Source organism: Malaclemys terrapin, chromosome 8 (assembly GCF_027887155.1).
Source record: "Malaclemys terrapin pileata isolate rMalTer1 chromosome 8, rMalTer1.hap1, whole genome shotgun sequence".
Lineage (NCBI taxonomy): Eukaryota > Metazoa > Chordata > Testudines > Emydidae > Malaclemys > Malaclemys terrapin.
The window spans coordinates 64,801,479-64,818,625 of NC_071512.1; the positions used below are offsets into that span (position 1 = coordinate 64,801,479).

At 42.8% G+C, this 17,147-nt stretch overlaps 1 protein-coding gene across 6 annotated transcripts in view; it reads left to right on the forward strand.

The window, feature by feature from the left end:
* Nucleotides 1–307: 307 nt before the first annotated feature.
* Nucleotides 308–17,147, forward strand: part of LOC128842510 (beta-1,3-galactosyltransferase 2-like) — a 150,380-nt gene continuing 133,540 nt past the window's right edge. For 3 of the 6 annotated variants that reach the window (XM_054038577.1, XM_054038573.1, XM_054038578.1), the window contains exon 1: nucleotides 716–784. The gene's annotated coding sequence lies outside the window, so the exon portion shown is untranslated. Of the gene's footprint in view, nucleotides 439–715; nucleotides 785–14,861; nucleotides 15,220–17,147 lie in introns of those variants that run through there. The other 3 variants (XM_054038576.1, XM_054038574.1, XM_054038575.1) reach the window with 3 other exon arrangements.

A 17,147-nucleotide genomic window follows, 5' to 3' on the forward strand; every position in this document is an offset into this window, starting at 1 on the left:
CAGGGAGCTAGACAGGGTACCTGAGTGGAGCAGGGCTGGGGAAAGGCTGGGGAGCTCCAGCCTGGATAGCCCCAGGCTGTGGCCTGGTAATAGGCCAAGGGGTACTGAGGGTTGCAGAGGGCAGCAGGTCCAAACCCAACCTTGCCGATGATGAGTGGCCTATACTGCAGTCTGCCCCAGAGAGTGGGGACTAGCTAGTGACTGGCAGTGGCCTTATCCTGAGGTGAGGTGGGGTTAGTGGGTGGGGGTTCCCCTGGGAGGGGAGACCTAGCGTGTGTGGGTACTGCCAGGGGGCAGCACCCAGAGCAAGGGGCACCGGGGTCCTGGGAGGGACACGGGAGCCTGAGTGCAGAGGACAGGCGGATCACTGGCCTGCAGAGGGCACTCCAGAGGCTGGAGAACTAATTCCCTGGATGACCAGCAGGAGGCGCCGCAGGGGTGAGTCTTACACTTGTACATTGGACATAGTCCAGAACCTAAAAGAATGCTGAATTAGATATTCTACAAGTTTTTAATTTTAATATTCTGTCAGAAGTAATTGACTTCACCCATTTCCTCTCTTCTCCGAAACACTCAGAAGCATTTCCTTTATGGTTTTTACAGCAACATGTTAGGTGCAAGTCAAAGATTCAGTGACGTTTTATTTCCTGTTGGGTGTTTCCTTTCTTTCCTGTTTCCAAAGTCACTTTGCTTTTAATTTATGATTTCTAACAGCCTGACGAGAGTACAAGATATGGGCTGCAGTTTTTAGGACCCGTGGGGGCTGAGCTTTTGGTACTTTCTGGTAAGTAAAGGTGGTTTTCTTTTTTCCTTTTGATACGTTTTATTTAACCATTCCTATGAAATTTAGTTTTCTGGTTAATGAACATCCTGTTTTGGTGAAAGTACGGCTCATAATTACAGCTGCACTTAGATAGTTTCAATTTCTTCTCATTAGCCTTGCTAAGTCACAATGATAGTTCTCTTCTGCAAAGATCTCAAAGGAGGTATAATCAGTGGTAGAGGATCTTGTCTTTGAATTTGAAAAACTGTTTAGTGTGAAGATAGATGAATCCCTCCATTTGCTGAAAGACTCGGGAGCCACGCTCCATTTGCTTGGCAACTACTTGCTTGTGCTGAAGTGCAAATCCATCCACTGTTGAGGCAGAGGCTAACCCTGCCTGTGTTGCATCATGAGCGGCTGTATGAGCCACTTTAAAAGCATCAGAGGAGGAGAGCCTAGGTGCAATTGTCCTTCATGCTCTAGCCAACATTGGCTCCCAAACTGGCATTTTGAGAGGACTCTTGAGAAACATGCACCATCCAACCTGTTGGATCAAGACTGCTCCTCTGGTTCTCCTCCCTTCCCTACCCTTTTGGAAGGTACCTACCAGCCTGGACAGAGACCATGACTGAGATGGGTACTAGATGTTGTTTTTCATTCTTCTCTAACTCCAGATCCCATCACTGTCCTCATTCGGGGATCCTTCACGAATGGGTTCTTGTGCAGGAGGTGGAGTCCTCCTTCAAAGGGGAGTGAGCTAACCGGTGGCTCTAGCAGCAAATGGGGCAGGGGGCTTTATTTGAGGTATTTTCTCATCCCCTCCCCCCCCCAAGAAGACAGGGCAGGAGGTGGGGGGAGAACACCGATCTTGATCCTCAGGGAGCTTAAACAAGTTTTATCTGCTACCCGAAGTTCAGAATAGTGACCCTATCATGGATTATCCCCTCACTTGATTCTTGAGATTGATTCGTGGCCCTTGATCTCAAGGACTCCTATTTCCATGGGAGCAACTACCTGGCATGCAAGAGATTCCTGAGGTTTGTCTCCAGTGAGCAACAGTACCAGGTGCTTCCCTTTGGGATCTTAGGACACGGAGGGCTTTCACCAATGTGGTGGTGGTGGTGGTGCCCTTTTCCCAATAGGGTAAGGCTGGGTACCCCTACTTGGACGATTGGCTACTAAGGCAGCGATCTTGCCAGGGAGTGTGGGTACACTTAAGATGCTGGTTCTCATGATGAACCTGGGGAAGTCCAGGGAAAGACTGGATCCAGTTGCCAGGTGACTGCTGCTTACCCACTGGCAGGCTTGAACAGCAAAAGTAGTTGAGCCCTAGAACACTCATGAGGTTTTGACTGGCCCTGTTACATCATATGATGCAAGTACTTATATGACCCTGTTTTTGAGGCTTCACCTCAAATGCTTGCAAGTATGGATAGAGATTATGTACACCCTAGAAAGATACAGCCTCTAGTTGTTAGCTTAAGTTCCCTGGAGTATCCTGTACTCCTTTGGCTAGTGGGAAGTCAAGGAAAGGAGTGTGTGTGGGGGGGACGGGGGAAGAGTTCTGTGCAATTCCCTGCTACCCTTGAGAGCTATGACCATGATGTATTCCTGATAAGTTGCAGGGAGGGGAAAACAGAGGCAGATGGCCCAAGGGACATGATCCTTTAGAGTTAGTACTCCAGGACAACGTGTTGGAACTGGGAGCCGTCAGGCTGGCCTGCAACCATTTCCTCCCTTGCATTTGCTGTGCTATCTGACAATGTTATGGCAGTCATTACATCAACAAGCAGGGAGGGGCACATTCCTTGCAGTTCTGCATGGAAGTCATTGTCCTTTGGTACTGGTGCATGTTGTTGCTGGTGGCTCTGATTACCATCCATCTGCCAGGGATTCATAACACCCTGACAGACTCAAAAAACCGTTCTCCCATAGAATATGAATGGGAGCTTCATGGACTGACTTTGCTGAAGGTATTTTGGTGTGGCATTGTCCCGTTTGCATTGGACATGAACACAATATGCAAGGACTTCTGCTGCAGGGGATGTTGCAGCCTAGGCACTCTGGATGATACTTGTGTGGTTGAGGGCTGTAAGGGACACACTTCCTCTGATCCCTCTGTTACTGAAGGTGCTAAGTAAAATCAGGCAGGATGAGGTGAAGGTCATGCCCATAGCCCCAGGTTGGGTCTGTCAGTCATGGTATCCCATGTTATCAGCCTGGCATCCTCATGACCTTCTGGTAGGAAACCTTTTGAATTAGGACAAGAGTGAGGGCTCACCATGACAACCTACCCACACTGTGCCTCATGGCATGCCATTTGGATAGATATAGAACCTAGAGAGTAGCTGCTTAGAGGATGGACAGGCCATACTGAGTAGCAGTAGGAATGACTCTGAGGAAATGCTAGCAAAGTGGAAGAGGTTCATAATTTGGTGTAGTCAACAAGAAATTTTCCTACTTGCAGAAAGGTGCTGAACATGATGGACTACCTGTCATTCTTACTCCTTGGGGATGTCTTGGTCCATCTGGTGGCCATCTGTACATTCCATTAGCTGTCCTAATTAAACTACCATTGAAATCCAGTGGGAACTCCCACTGACGTCAATAGAATAGAATAACTGACCTCGGAACTGATTGCAGGAGTGGGCTGATAAAGTTTGCGGATGATACAAAGGTGGGAGGCATTGCAAATTCGGAGGAGGATAGGGATATTCTGCAGGGAGACTTGAATGAGCTTGTGAATTGGAGTATCAGAAATAGGATGAAATTTAATAGTGAAAAGTGTAAGGTGATGCATTTGGGGATGACTAGTAACAATTTTAGTTACAAGTTGGGGACGCATTGGTTAGAAGTAACGGAAGAGGAGAAGGACCTAGGGGTCCTTGTAGACCGCAGGATGACTGAGTCGACAATGTGACGTGGCGGTGAAAAAAGCCAATGCGGTCTTGGGATGCATTAGGCGAGGTATATCTAGTAGGGATAAGGAGGTCCTGCTTCCGTTGTATAAGGCGCTGGTGAGACCTCATTTGGAGTACTGTGTGCAGTTCTGGTCTCCCAGTTTGAGTTCATCTTTTTTAAACATGGAACGGGTGCAGAGAAGGGCGACTAGGATGATCAGAGGAATGGAAAACCTGTCGTATGAAAGGAGACTAGAGGAGCTTGGGTTGTTTAGTCTGACAAAACGAAGGCTGAGGGGGGATATGATTGTTATCTTTAAATATATCAGAGGGATAAATACAGGGGAGGGAGAGGAATTATTCCAGCTTAGTACTAATGTGGACACGAGAACGAATGGATATAAACTGGCCGTGGGGAAGTTCAGACTTGAAATTAGATGAAGGTTTCTGACCGTCAGAGGGGTGAAATATTGGAACGGCCTTCCGAGGGAAATGGTGGGGGCGACGGACCTGTCTGGTTTTAAGATAAAGTTAGATAAGTTTATGGAGGGAATGGTTTAGTGGTAAAACATAGTAGCCAAGGAATACCAAGCAATGGTAGGTAAATAGTATAATGGCTAACAGGGGTCAGGCTAGAGACTCTTGCCTACGTGCTTGGGGTCTTGCTGATCGCCATATTTGGGGTCGGGAAGGAATTTTCCTCCAGGGTAGATTGGCTGAGCCTCTGGAGGTTTTTCGCCTTCCTCCGCAGCATGGGGCAGGAATCACTAGCAGGAGGGTCACTGCCGATTGAAGTCACTAAAACACAGGATTGGGGACTTCAACAGCAGAGTCCAGGGAAGGGGTAGGGACGGTTTTGTGGCCTGCAGCATGCAGGGGGTGAGACCAGATGATCATAATGGTCCCTTCTGACCTTAAAGTCTGAGTCTAAGTGGACTTCAGCTGATGCTGAGTGCTTTTGAAAAGCCCACCCTAAGTATTTCCCATGAATCTCTCCATTCACCCTACAAGAATGTTGCAAACAACTGAAGTTCTGATCAATCGTTTGGAGCTTTAAATTACTACAATTAAATCTATAACAAAATTCCAGGTGACCTCACTGGGAGCAGAATGAGGACTTTGAATAATCTTCTTTTACTGGATGTTGTCATGTTGCTACCTGGAGTTCCTTTATAAGGCTTGAATAAAGAGGCTAGGATAGATGTTTCAGGGACATCCTTCAGAGGCTTCTTACCTGAGGGTTTTTTCACCTCTTCTTGCAAATGTACCACCAACAATTTTTATAAGATCTTTGTTGTAGGGGACTGTTAAGGAAAAATGGCTATTGAATTCTGCTTTCTGATTGCCTTCTTCTCTTTGCTGTTTTCTACCACTTCTTTCCTTAGCAAGCAGATTTATAACTTTGGGTTAGCCATGTATTGTCTAGCTTCAGTGACTACCAGTTTTGAAATTTTTTTCTTTCTATAGACTGCATCAGTTCACAAACAATATATTAGAATCTATTCTCGACCACGCGGGCTCCAAACTCAACATGCTTGTCTATAAGTAATCGTTGGTTGGCTTGTGGTAGTCAAAATTACTGTGAAAAGTTGCACTGCTGGAGTATAGGCTGCCTTGCATGTTTTTGCAGTAAGCCTTAGGAAGCATGGAAAATGCTCCTATTTTTGATTGTTCAGTGCACATTAAGCTTGTTGTAATACATACATGCTATGCAATCGTCACAAAGCTATAACTAAACATTAATCCTTCATAATCAGAGGAACCAAGATGTTATTTTGTTCTGCTCTACTGAGATGCAGCATTAAAAGTTATTAGGGCAAAGCCTTTTCTTAACCTAAGTAATTTTTTTTTCTCAAAAAAAGTTTGTTTAAAAATATATATAATGGGGTAAGAGAGAGGAATCTCTGCAGTGTTAAAAGCTTTTAAAAAAGTAATTGGAGAGACTGTCAAGGAGTTGTATTGTCTTATTTATTTTTTAAATTACTACCTCTTAGCCCAAGAATAAATTTCTGCCTTACTGGTTACTGTCCTAGATGTGGATTATTTTCTGGTGATTCTACTGGAAGGTACATATGATGACTGTGTGTTGGGCACTGTGGTAGAGTCATGCAGACCCTACCCAAAGTTCTTGCACAGAGACTGTAAACTCTTTGGGGCAGGAAGTATTTCATTGTGTCTTTGTACTACACAGTGTAGTCCCAGTACTGATTGGAGACTTTGGATTCAGCATTGCTAACGCTAAGTCCTGAAATCTCACCAGTCGGGCCATAAAAAATCATGATTGGCTTAAAAATCAGGGTTTGTTTTTAAATGAATTTTCGTCTTGTCTTTTCTCTGCAGTAAGGAACTCTTTTAATGAAAGCTGAGATTTAAGAAAAAAACGTATCTCAGGGCTTGTAATGAATGATGAGTTTGCCATATTGGAGAAAAAAGAGAGACCTCTCTCTCTCTGGCTGGGGGAAAAAGCATTCTCTTCAGCCCTGAATGCAAGGTTTTGCAGGGCAACTGTGGGGAATTAATTACTTCCCCCACAAGACCGATGCAGTATGAGGAGTTGGGGAATGAATCTGGCCTCAAGAGGTAGTGAGGAGGGTTCCCTGGAAACAAGACTGAGGGTGACATTCCTCTACAGGCAAAGTTTAGGGAAGAAAAAGGGGAAGATGATGTAATCTGTGGCTCACTCCTCTACTTTAGCTGAGGAAAGCTCTGGTGTACTCATGGGTAGGCCATAGTTTTCTTTATTGTATAGTAAAATAAATACATTCCATGAAGGTGTTTAAGCTCCACCTACATATCCAAATCTTTTCTTTTTTCTGAACACATTGTCTCACAGACTAATATTCATACCAGTACCCCCTGGGAATAGTGTTTGTTTACCTGCTTCTCCACAGCCAACAGGAAAAACATAAAACTTCATTTGGTGGGGAAGGGGAGGGAGTTACATCAGCGTGGTAATGGATTTTTATTTATATATATATATGGAGAGAGAGCGCTATATCTCAAGGACACTTCCATTCAAATCACTTATGTAGATAAATCATTAACTGATTATACAAAATACCAACAGACAGGGAACTCAGAAGTAATGCTGCAATGTAGGTGCATACCCACAAGGTGAATCAATCACAAGTGTTCAGGAATAAAGCTAGTTGGTCTTGCAGTTGGCCTTTTTATTTATTAGTATAGTTGCTACACTAATGCTTTATCCAGTGGTGTGAACCGCAAATGAGAAGAGTTCAGTAGCCCCCCACACCCATTGAACTCCATGTCTAGGTATCCCTTCCTGCTTGGCAAGCCGCTGAGGGCACTCAGCACCTTGTGGGACATATCCTCGGAGTGTAGTCTTGCATTGTTCAAGCTAATGGGAGTTAAGACATGTTGCATTCTAGTTTAGTTGAGTCAGTGTATAGTAGACATGGGGATCATCTGTAGTGCAGAGACAGAAATGAGAAAAATCTTCAGTCGGTTGTCTTGTGCATAACTAGTTAACAATCCCTCTCCCCTATTCCTCAGATTCACAGGACATTGCCTTTCTGTTGCCTTTCTGCCTGTGTTATTAGCATTCCTTGACAGCAAGACTTGAGAATGAATGCATGTGTATATATATTCTACTTAAGTTTTTGGCAAAGGACTAAATTTGTTTGGCTGAATCAAATTTCAAAGAGACCCCTATCGCATCCCACTGTGTGAACATGTAATCAAGAAAACAGTGGGTAAAGAAGTTCTTCCTTGAGCAAAGTTGAGCCGATAACATCAGCAAGTTTGCAGATGACACTAAACTAGGAGGCGTGGTAGATACACTAGAGGGTAGGGATCGGATACAGAGGGACCTAGACAAATTAGAGGATTGGGCAGAAAAAAACCTGATGAGGTTCAACAAGGACAAGTGCAGAGTCCTGCACTTAGGACGGAAGAATCCCATGCACTGCTACAGACTAGGGACCGAATGGCTAGGTAGCAGTTCTGCTGAAAAGGACCTAGGGGTCACAGTGGACGAGAAGCTGGATATGAGTCAACAGTGTGCTCTTGTTGCCAAGAAGGCTAACGGCATTTTGGGCTGTATAAGTAGGGGCATTGCCAGCAGATCGAGGAACGTGATCGTTCCCCTTTATTCGACATTGGTGAGGCCTCATCTGGAATACTGTGTCCAGTTTTGGTCCCCACACTACAAGAAGGATGTGGAAAAATTGGAAAGAGTCCAGCGGAGGGCAACAAAAATGATTAGGGGTCTGGAGCACATGACTTATGAGGAGAGGCTGAGAGAACTGGGATTGTTTAGTCTCCAGAAGAGAAGAATGAGGGGGGATTTGATAGCAGCCTTCAACTACCTGAAGGGGGGTTCCAAAGAGGATGGAGCTCGGCTGTTCTCAGTGGTGGCAGATGACAGAACAAGGAGCAATGGTCTCAAGCTGCAGTGGGGGAGGTCCAGGTTGGATATCAGGAAAAACTATTTCACTAGGAGGGTGGTGAAACACTGGAATGCGTTACCTAGGAAGGTGGTGGAGTCTCCTTCCTTGGAGGTTTTTAAGGCCCGGCTTGACAAAGCCCTGGCTGGGATGATTTAGCTGGGAATTGGTCCTGCTTTGAGCAGGGGGTTGGACTAGATGACCTCTTGAGGTCCCTTCCAACTCTGATATTCTATGATTCTATTCTATGATTCTATGATAAAAATAAGTTTTACATTTCTATTCTTATTATTCATCTCTAGAATATTACATCTTTAAGTTGTATATTTAAATTTACTCTTGGTTTGAGCCAGGAAATGTGTTCTTGCAATGCTGAAAGGTGAAATTACCCGAAAACTGCACACTAGGTTTAACAGCACAACTGAGCAGTGTTTGCTAATGCAGTAGTGTCCTACACTAGTCAGTTGTTAATTCCTTTCAGCGCAAAAGCATGTAATGACATTAGATCAAAAGCCAAATGTGTCTATCTCCAGGAAATCAAACATCAGCCACCCAAAACAAATAGCCTATCATTACTGTTCTATTTAGCACCGAACAAAATTTTGCTCTTGCTGCTTTAAAAAAGGTCCCCTGGAGTAAATGCTTCTACAACATACATAAATCATATCCTCCCCAAGTAACCTAATGATGCTGAGGAGGTGGCATCATTAGGCTTCTAGACAATACTTTGCCTGACAAGGGATGAAAATACTTCCTAATATCAGAGCTGAGTAACAAGGGCAAGTAAATAACACTAAATGAGGGTCTAATTTATCCTCTTATGGAAAAATGGACTGGTGCTCTCAGAGCCTAATCCTGCTACCATCCAAGTCAATAGGAGCATTGCTATTGATTTCAGTGAGAACACAACCAGGCCCTTACTGAGAAATAAGCCCTGTTTTGGGTTTGCCAACCTTTCTGCATGGGACTGGTATTGCTATTATTAAGGTTGCTCAACATTTTCCATTATAAGGCCCTTTATAACTTTGACTAATTGTTCAAGCTGAAATTTTCCATATCTTGTTGGGATGTGTGTTCTCATAAGTGTTTAGTGTCTAATAACGGGGGAGAATTTTTTTTTTTTTTGCATTTTATTGAGTGACTGTCAATGGAAGCTGGATGCCTAATTTTCCTCTGTACCTTTGAAAATCTCCCCAAACCTTTTTGTGTTACATTTCTAAACAGTTTTCAGAGTAGCAGCCGTGTTAGTCTGTATCCGCAAAAAGAAGAACAGGAGTACTTGTGGCACCTTAGAGACTAACAAATTTATTAGAGCATAAGCTTTCGTGGACTACAGCCCACTTCTTCGGATGCATATAGAATGGAACATATATTGAGGAGATATATATACACACATACAGAGAGCATAAACAGGTGGGAGTTGTCTTACCAACTAAGAGACGGCCAATTAATTAAGAGAAAAAAATTTATAAACAGTGGTACTTTTTAATAACTCTCTCTCTCATATATAGTAAAAAAAATAAACATTGCACCCAGAACACAATGCCTTGTTGGAAAATATTCATTATCAAACTGCTTCCTGGCTTTTACCTAGACTGTTAGAACATCTAATGTGCAATTATTTTCTCAAAGGAGGTACCAAATGGCATTAGACAGCATTAATACTTTGTGTTGATAATGTTTCATACATTTTAAGGGAGTAAGAGGGTTTATTAAAGGAGTCAGAAGCTGCTAATCTACATAAAATATAATTAGATATATTTGAGATTACAAAATGTAGAGTCATACTGTAGTTTTCTGAATATCTGAGCAATAGAAAGTTCTGCAGCACAGAATCTGATTTTTTTTTTTTTTTTTTTTTTTTTTCAGGAAGTCTCACTGAAACATGAGGCCACATCCTGTCCTCTGTTGCCTAGCTAACAGGCATTCTGACATTCTAAATTGACTAGTTTAGCACTGCTACAATGGGAAAGGGAGCATTCCCCCTCTCCCATTCCCTTGTGGGAAGGAAGACACATGGATTTGAAGCCACACTGGCATTTTCCTACCAGCTCCAGTGCCCTATGAAAACCCTGAGGAAGGGGGATCCCATCTTCACTATGAAGGAAAAAGGGTCACTGCATCTAACAAAACAACACTACACTGAAAGATGGTTGGGGTTCCAGGCCTTGTTGGAGGGGACATCTGGGATTAATAGATCAATGGAAAATAGAGCTGTCAGAACTCTGATGTTTGGATGTGTTTTTTTAAATTTATATTTGTTTGTGTTTTTCCAAATTGAATTTCATTTTGCCAATACCAGATATCCCTTGTTGACTTTTCTCTCTTCTCGTTGGTGTATTACCACTTGTGAATTTATTTGACATGCTATCTAGTTCTCTAACAAAGTTTCTGGACTTAACCCCAATGGGAACAGTTCAATAAATTTCTATGGTCCAGTTTCAATCCAGGTGAAAGAGCTGATAATCAAAATAATCTGAATATTTTTTTAAAAGTGTGATTAAATGAGTTTCGTGAATGTCCATATATTTACATCATCTACTACATAGATGTTCCAAACCCATTAAGTTTATAATTCTATCAAAGAAAAAAAGTAATTCCTGATAAATATACTTTAACACATCCTTGCTACTGTTCATGATTTGTCGTCTCTAATCCAGCAATACTAAAGATTTTTATTGTAATGTCAAGTTATTATAGTATGAAATTATATCTCCTTTTAACCTACATTGTCTTCTGGGTATTTTGTCTGCTTCCCAATAGTGTTTTATTTTTGTTTATAAGACTTTTGGGTAAGAATACAAATATTAGGAAATTTCAGGACTACTTGAGACAAAATGTCTGTCTCTCTTTATGGTTGCAGTGCTATTCTATATTTCTCAAGTATTAACACAACAAAGATTTCCTATTTTGTCCTCAACCAATGATAGTTTACATCTGACACTTAGAGGACTTTTCTGGACAAACTGCTTACATTTTTATGGCTCTCTATTTCTTTCTTTAGCCACTTTGTCAGATTTATTGAGTGTAAGAAAGAGACCTGAGGGAAATCACAAGTGCTCCCTGCTATAGAATATTTTCTTTACTGCCTGACACATTTGCTCAGGTCTCCTGCATGCTTCTGAATCCCTATGATCCCCCCCCCCCCCACCTCCCTCCCAGAAACTAGGAAAGGTGAAGGAAGCAAAGTTGGACTGAGAAGGGCAAGAGACAATAAGGGACAATATTCAGAGGCAACATGCAATTTACACCACTGTTGTGTTGGTTAAATTTGCAAGTTGGCGTAACTTGCTCTCATTTTGCTTTGCGGTTATGACCCTGTGTGTAAAATAAAAAAGCAGATTGGTGCCTACTGTAACTTACACCTGGCTATGTTTGGTCCCCCATACCTGCCATCTTTATTGGATTTTAGGCTATTTTCCCCATTTTGCCTTTTTTCAGGCACTGCTTTTCAGCACCTTTTTGGCACAGGCAAAGGTGCTAGGCACATGGGCAAAAGCATGCCCATGTGTAAAAAATAGGTCATAATTTCTGCCTTAGGACTGCTTAGTATAACTGTCTTACTGGCAATGTTGTAGGGCTTCTCAGCACTTAATATAACCAGATGCTATTTTGGATTCTCACTGAGCAGCCAGTAATCAGTGATAGCATGTATAGTAGGTTCAGCACTCGTTTTTTTTCCATTTGTAATAGAAAACTGACAGATATGTGACACATTTAAATGGAGATGGACTTGGAAAAATATTCTTAAAATTGCAACCAATGTGATTGTTACACATTAGCCTTAAGCTGTAGAAAGAGAATGAGCCCATAATGGAAATAAAAGAAGGTTGACCTACTTGGCGTCTCATCATGTTATGGAAGTCCATTTGAAGTGAAAATGCTATGAAATCAGGAGTACTTGTGGCACCTTAGAGACTAACAAATTTATTAGAGCATAAGCTTTCGTGGACTACAGCCCACTTCTTCGGATGCAAATAGAATGGAACATATATTGAGGAGATATATATACACACACATACAGAGAGCATAAACAGGTGGGAGTTGTCTTACCAACTCTGAGAGGCCAATTAATTAAGAGAGAAAAAACTTTTGAAGTGATAATCAAGCTAGCCCAGTACAGACAGTTTGATAAGAAGTGTGAGAATACTTACAAGGGGAGATAGAGTCAATGTTTGTAATGGCTCAGCCATTCCCAGTCCTTATTCAAACCGGAGTTGATTGTGTCTAGTTTACATATCAATTCTAGCTCAGCAGTCTCTCCTTGGAGTCTGTTTTTTGAAGTGGAAATCCATCAACCTCATGAAAAAACTCGTATAGATACAGACAGACATCATCTTCTTTTCCAAATGCAAGCAGATGGACATCATACCAAAAGGACTAAAGGTAAAAAATCCATTACAATCTACATATCACACAGACTATGCTGAGAGACTGTGTCACACACTCTCAAAGAAACTGCGAAACCACCTGATCAGCATCCTATACAGCAAACAGGGAAAGATTAAGAATGAGCTCTCAGAACTGGATACTCTCATAAGAAACCAACCTTCCACACAAACTTCCTCATGGATAGACTTTACAAAAACGAGACAAGCCATTTACAAGACAAACTTTGCCTCTCTACAAAGGAAAAAGGACACTAAACTATCTAAACTGCTACATGCCACAAGCAGCCACAACAGTAGTTCCCTTAACCCATCCAGCAATATTGTTAATCTTTCCAGCTATACTCTTAGCCCAGCAGAAGAGTCTGTCCTATCTCGGGGCCTCTCCTTTTGTCCCTCCAGACCCATGAATATGATACAGTTCTGCGGTGACCTAGAATCCTACTTTCAATGTCTCCGACTCAAAGAATATTTCCAACATACCTCTGAATAGCATACTAACCCACAGAATCCTCCCTACCAGCACTACAAAAAAAAGGATTCTGCGTGGACTCCTCCGGACGGTCGAAACAACAGACTGGATTTCTACATAGATTGCTTCCGTCAACGTGCAAAGGCTGAAATTGTGGAAAAGCAACATCACTTGCCACATAACCTCAGCCATGCAGAACACAACGCCATCTACAGCCTCCGAAACAACCCTGACATCATAATCAAAAAGGCTGACAAAGGAGGTGCTGTCGTCATCATGAATAAATTGGAATATGACCAGGAGGCTGCTAGACAGCTCTCTAACACCACATTCTACAGGCCATTATCCTCTGATCCCACTGAGGATTACCTAAAGAAACTACACCATCTGCTAAAAAAACTCCCTGACAAAGCACAGGAACAAATCTGTACAGACACATGCCTAGAACCCCGACCAGGGGTATTCTATTTGCTACCCAAGATCCATAAACCTGGATATCCTGGACGCCCCATCATCTCAGGCATTGGCACCCTAACATCAGGCTTGTCTGGTTATGTAGACTCTCTCCTCAGACCCTACGCTACCAGCACTCCCAGCTATCTTCGAGACACCACTGACTTCCTGAGGAAACTACAATCCATTGGTGATCTTCCAGAAAACACCATCCTGGCCACTATGGACGTAGAAGCCCTCTACACCAATATTCCACACAAAGATGGACTACAAGCTATCAGGAACAGTATCCCTGATAATGTCACAGCTAACCTGGTGGCTGAACTTTGATTTTGTCCTCACCCACAACTATTTCACATTTGGGGACAATATATACCTTCAAGTCAGCGGCACTGCTATGGGTACCCGCATGGCCCCACAATATGCCAACATTTTTATGGCTGACTTAGGGGACGAGAGCTAAGGAAGCATTGTTCTAACGCCCCTACTCTACTTGCGCTACATTGATGACATCTTCATCATCTGGACCCATGGAAAAGAAGCCCTTGAGGAATTTCACCATGATTTCAATAATTTCCATCCCACCATCAACCTCAGCCTAGATCAATCCACACAAGCGGTCCATTTCCTGGACACTACTGTGCTAATAAGCGATGGTCACATAAATACCACCCTATACTGGCAACCTACTGACCGCTACACTTACCTACATGCCTCCAGCTTCCATCGAGGACACGCCACACGATCCATTGTCTACAGCCAAGCTCTAAGATATAACCGCATTTGCTCCAATCCCTCAGATAGAGACAAGCACCTACAAGATCTCTATCAAGCATTCTTAAAACTACAATACCCACCTGCTGAAGTGAAAAAACAGATTGACAGAGCCAGACGAGTACCCAGAAGTCACCTCCTACAAGACAGGCCCAACAAAGAAAATAACAGAACACCACTAGCTGTCACCTTCAGCCCCCAACTAAAACCTCTCCGGCGCATCATCAGAGATCTACAACCTATCCTGAAAGGTGATCCTTTACTCTCACAGATCTTGGGAGACAGACCTGTCCTCGCTTACAGACAACCCCCCAACCTAAAGCAAATACTCACCAGCAACCACACATCACTGAACAAAACCACTAACCCAGGAACCTATCCTTGTAACAAACCCCGATGCCAACTCTGTCCACATATCTATTCAAGTGACATCATCATAGGACCCTAATCACATCAGCCATACCATCAGGGGCTCATTCACCTGCACATCTACCAATGTGATATATGCCATTGTGGAGGAAAAAGTTTGCTAGGGCCTAAACTTTAGTTGGCTCGGGCCTGAACTTTGGTTCAGACCTGAACATTAGTTAAGTCTATTGTAGGTGAAAGGTTTTTAAAGGCAGAATAGAGGAAAAGTATAAAAGCAGAACTATCTATAATTATAAGACCTGTGATTCATAGTACTGTATTGACAGTTTTGGGGAAGTCTGGAAACCGCAATAAGGCAGACTGTGAAAAACAGGAAAGCTTGCTAAGCTTTATTCCTTTTATGGAGAGTGTATTCCAAATATGGCAATAATGCTGATAAGACAGTATGTATCATGTAATTGTGGTTTTATGCTATATAAGCTGTGCAAGATTCTGTAATCAGGGGGATTGCTAGTTTACTGGTACCCCCCATGCATGCATGAAAATAAAAAGGCCTCAGGCGATTCTGATTCAAACACAACGCGTGGTCATTTTTCCACAACAATCTTGGTGCCAGTGACTCGGATCCACAGACTGTCCACCGGACCAGGAGACCGCGGACCATTCCCCTCCGAACCCAGCCGGCACTTGATAGGTGAGAGACCTTTTAAATCTCTATTTGGGTTATCGGTGGAGGACTGTCCGTAGGCCCTGGGTCGGGTGAGTAGCAAGCTGGATACGGACCTTTTGCTGCCAGACTCGCCTGACAACTTTTTGGTTTCCCGGGAGGAGCCACGGGTAAGTGGCGGGGAGTCGGGGTTCCCACAAGGATAGGCCTTGGTTTTAGGCCTTACCTCAGTGTTTGTGTGCAAGTGTGAATGACTGAAAACGAATGAGGGTCATAGGAAGACGCCCAGAGCTTTCTGCGAGGCCTTGAGGCTTACGACCAGGAATGTCTCTAAAGCAAGCCCTATGACCCATGTGAGTGGCCTGATATCCTTCAGGGAAAAAGGGATTATAGGTTTAGGAAGACACTATCGGAAACCTAGGGATTGAGAGATTGGATTTCACAGTCGGTAACCTCGGGATAGCTGACCAAAACCCTATAATCAGGTAGACTCCAGGAAAATGGGGGGCGGTGAGTCTAAAAAACTTGCCGTCCCGCCAAAAGGCACACCAGTGTTTTATATGTATAAGAATTATGGTCCTTTTATTTGTAAGTTTTTAGATAAATGGAATTGGTATACCAGAGATGATCCAAATTTGTAATTTCCATTAGAAGAAAGCTTTGACCTTGACAGGACTGTGCACCTCAGAGGCGCACTTCTTGCCAACAAAGTCGGACAAGATCAGTTTGATGTATATTTTTTATTGGTGTAAGGAAACAGTAAAACGGCGCCATAAATCTCAAGTAGGGAGTCCCAAGGACTCCCAAGAATAGCTTAAAAAAAGATAAAAAGGAAATTGACTCTTTTCCGTAACCCTGCTGGCCAGCAGATATTATTCTATTCATCTAGACCCCTTCAGGAGGCAAAGCTCTATGGAGTATCCCCTCCACACCTCCTGACGATCTTATAGACCTGTTGTTGTCAATTTTTATCTTCAGTCCTTGTTTATCGGTTAACCTTTTGGGAAAAGACTTGTTCTGTAAATTAAATTGTATAATCTGCTGTACCCCAGATGGTGTGTATCTGGACCTGCCTGGTCCTGCTCACAATGAAGTCCTGGCAGTTTATAGGAAAAGACTGACCCCAGCCCTTCCTCATTGCAACAGGAACTGCAGGTTAAGGTCTTTCCCTCCCTGTGGGCTTTGTGAGCCCTCCAACAAGGCCTGGAACCCCAACCATCTTTCGGTGTAGTGTTGTTTTGTTAGATGCAGTGACCCTTTTTGCTTCATAGTGAAGATGGGATCCCCCTTCCTCAGGGTTTTCATAGGGCACTGGAGCTGGTAGGAAAATGCCAGTGTGGCTTCAAATCCATGTGTCTTCCTTCCCACAAGGGAATGGGAGAGGGGGAATGCTCCCTTTCCCATTGTAGCAGTGCTAAACTAGTCAATTTAGAATGTCAGAATGCCTGTTAGCTAGGCAACAGAGGACAGGATTTGGCCTCATGTTTCAATGAGACTTCCTGGAAAAAAAAAAATCACAGATTCTGTGCTGCAGAACTTTCTATTGCTCAGATATTCAGTAAACTACAGTATGACTCTACATTTTGTAATCTCAAATATATCTAATTATATTTTATGTAGATTAGCAGCTTCTGACTCCTTTAATAAATCCTCTTACTCCCTTAAAATGTATGAAACATTATCAACACAAAGTATTAATGCTGTCTAATGCCATTTGGTACCTCCTTTGAGAAAATAATTGCACATTAGATGTTCTAACAGTCTAGGTAAAAGCCAGGAAGCAGTTTGATAATGAATATTTTCCAACAAGGCATTGTGTTCTGGGTGCAATGTTTATTTTTTTTACTATATATGAGAGAGAGAGTTATTAAAAAGTACCACTGTTTATAAATTTTTTTCTCTTAATTAATTGGCCGTCTCTTAGTTGGTAAGACAACTCCCACCTGTTTATGCTC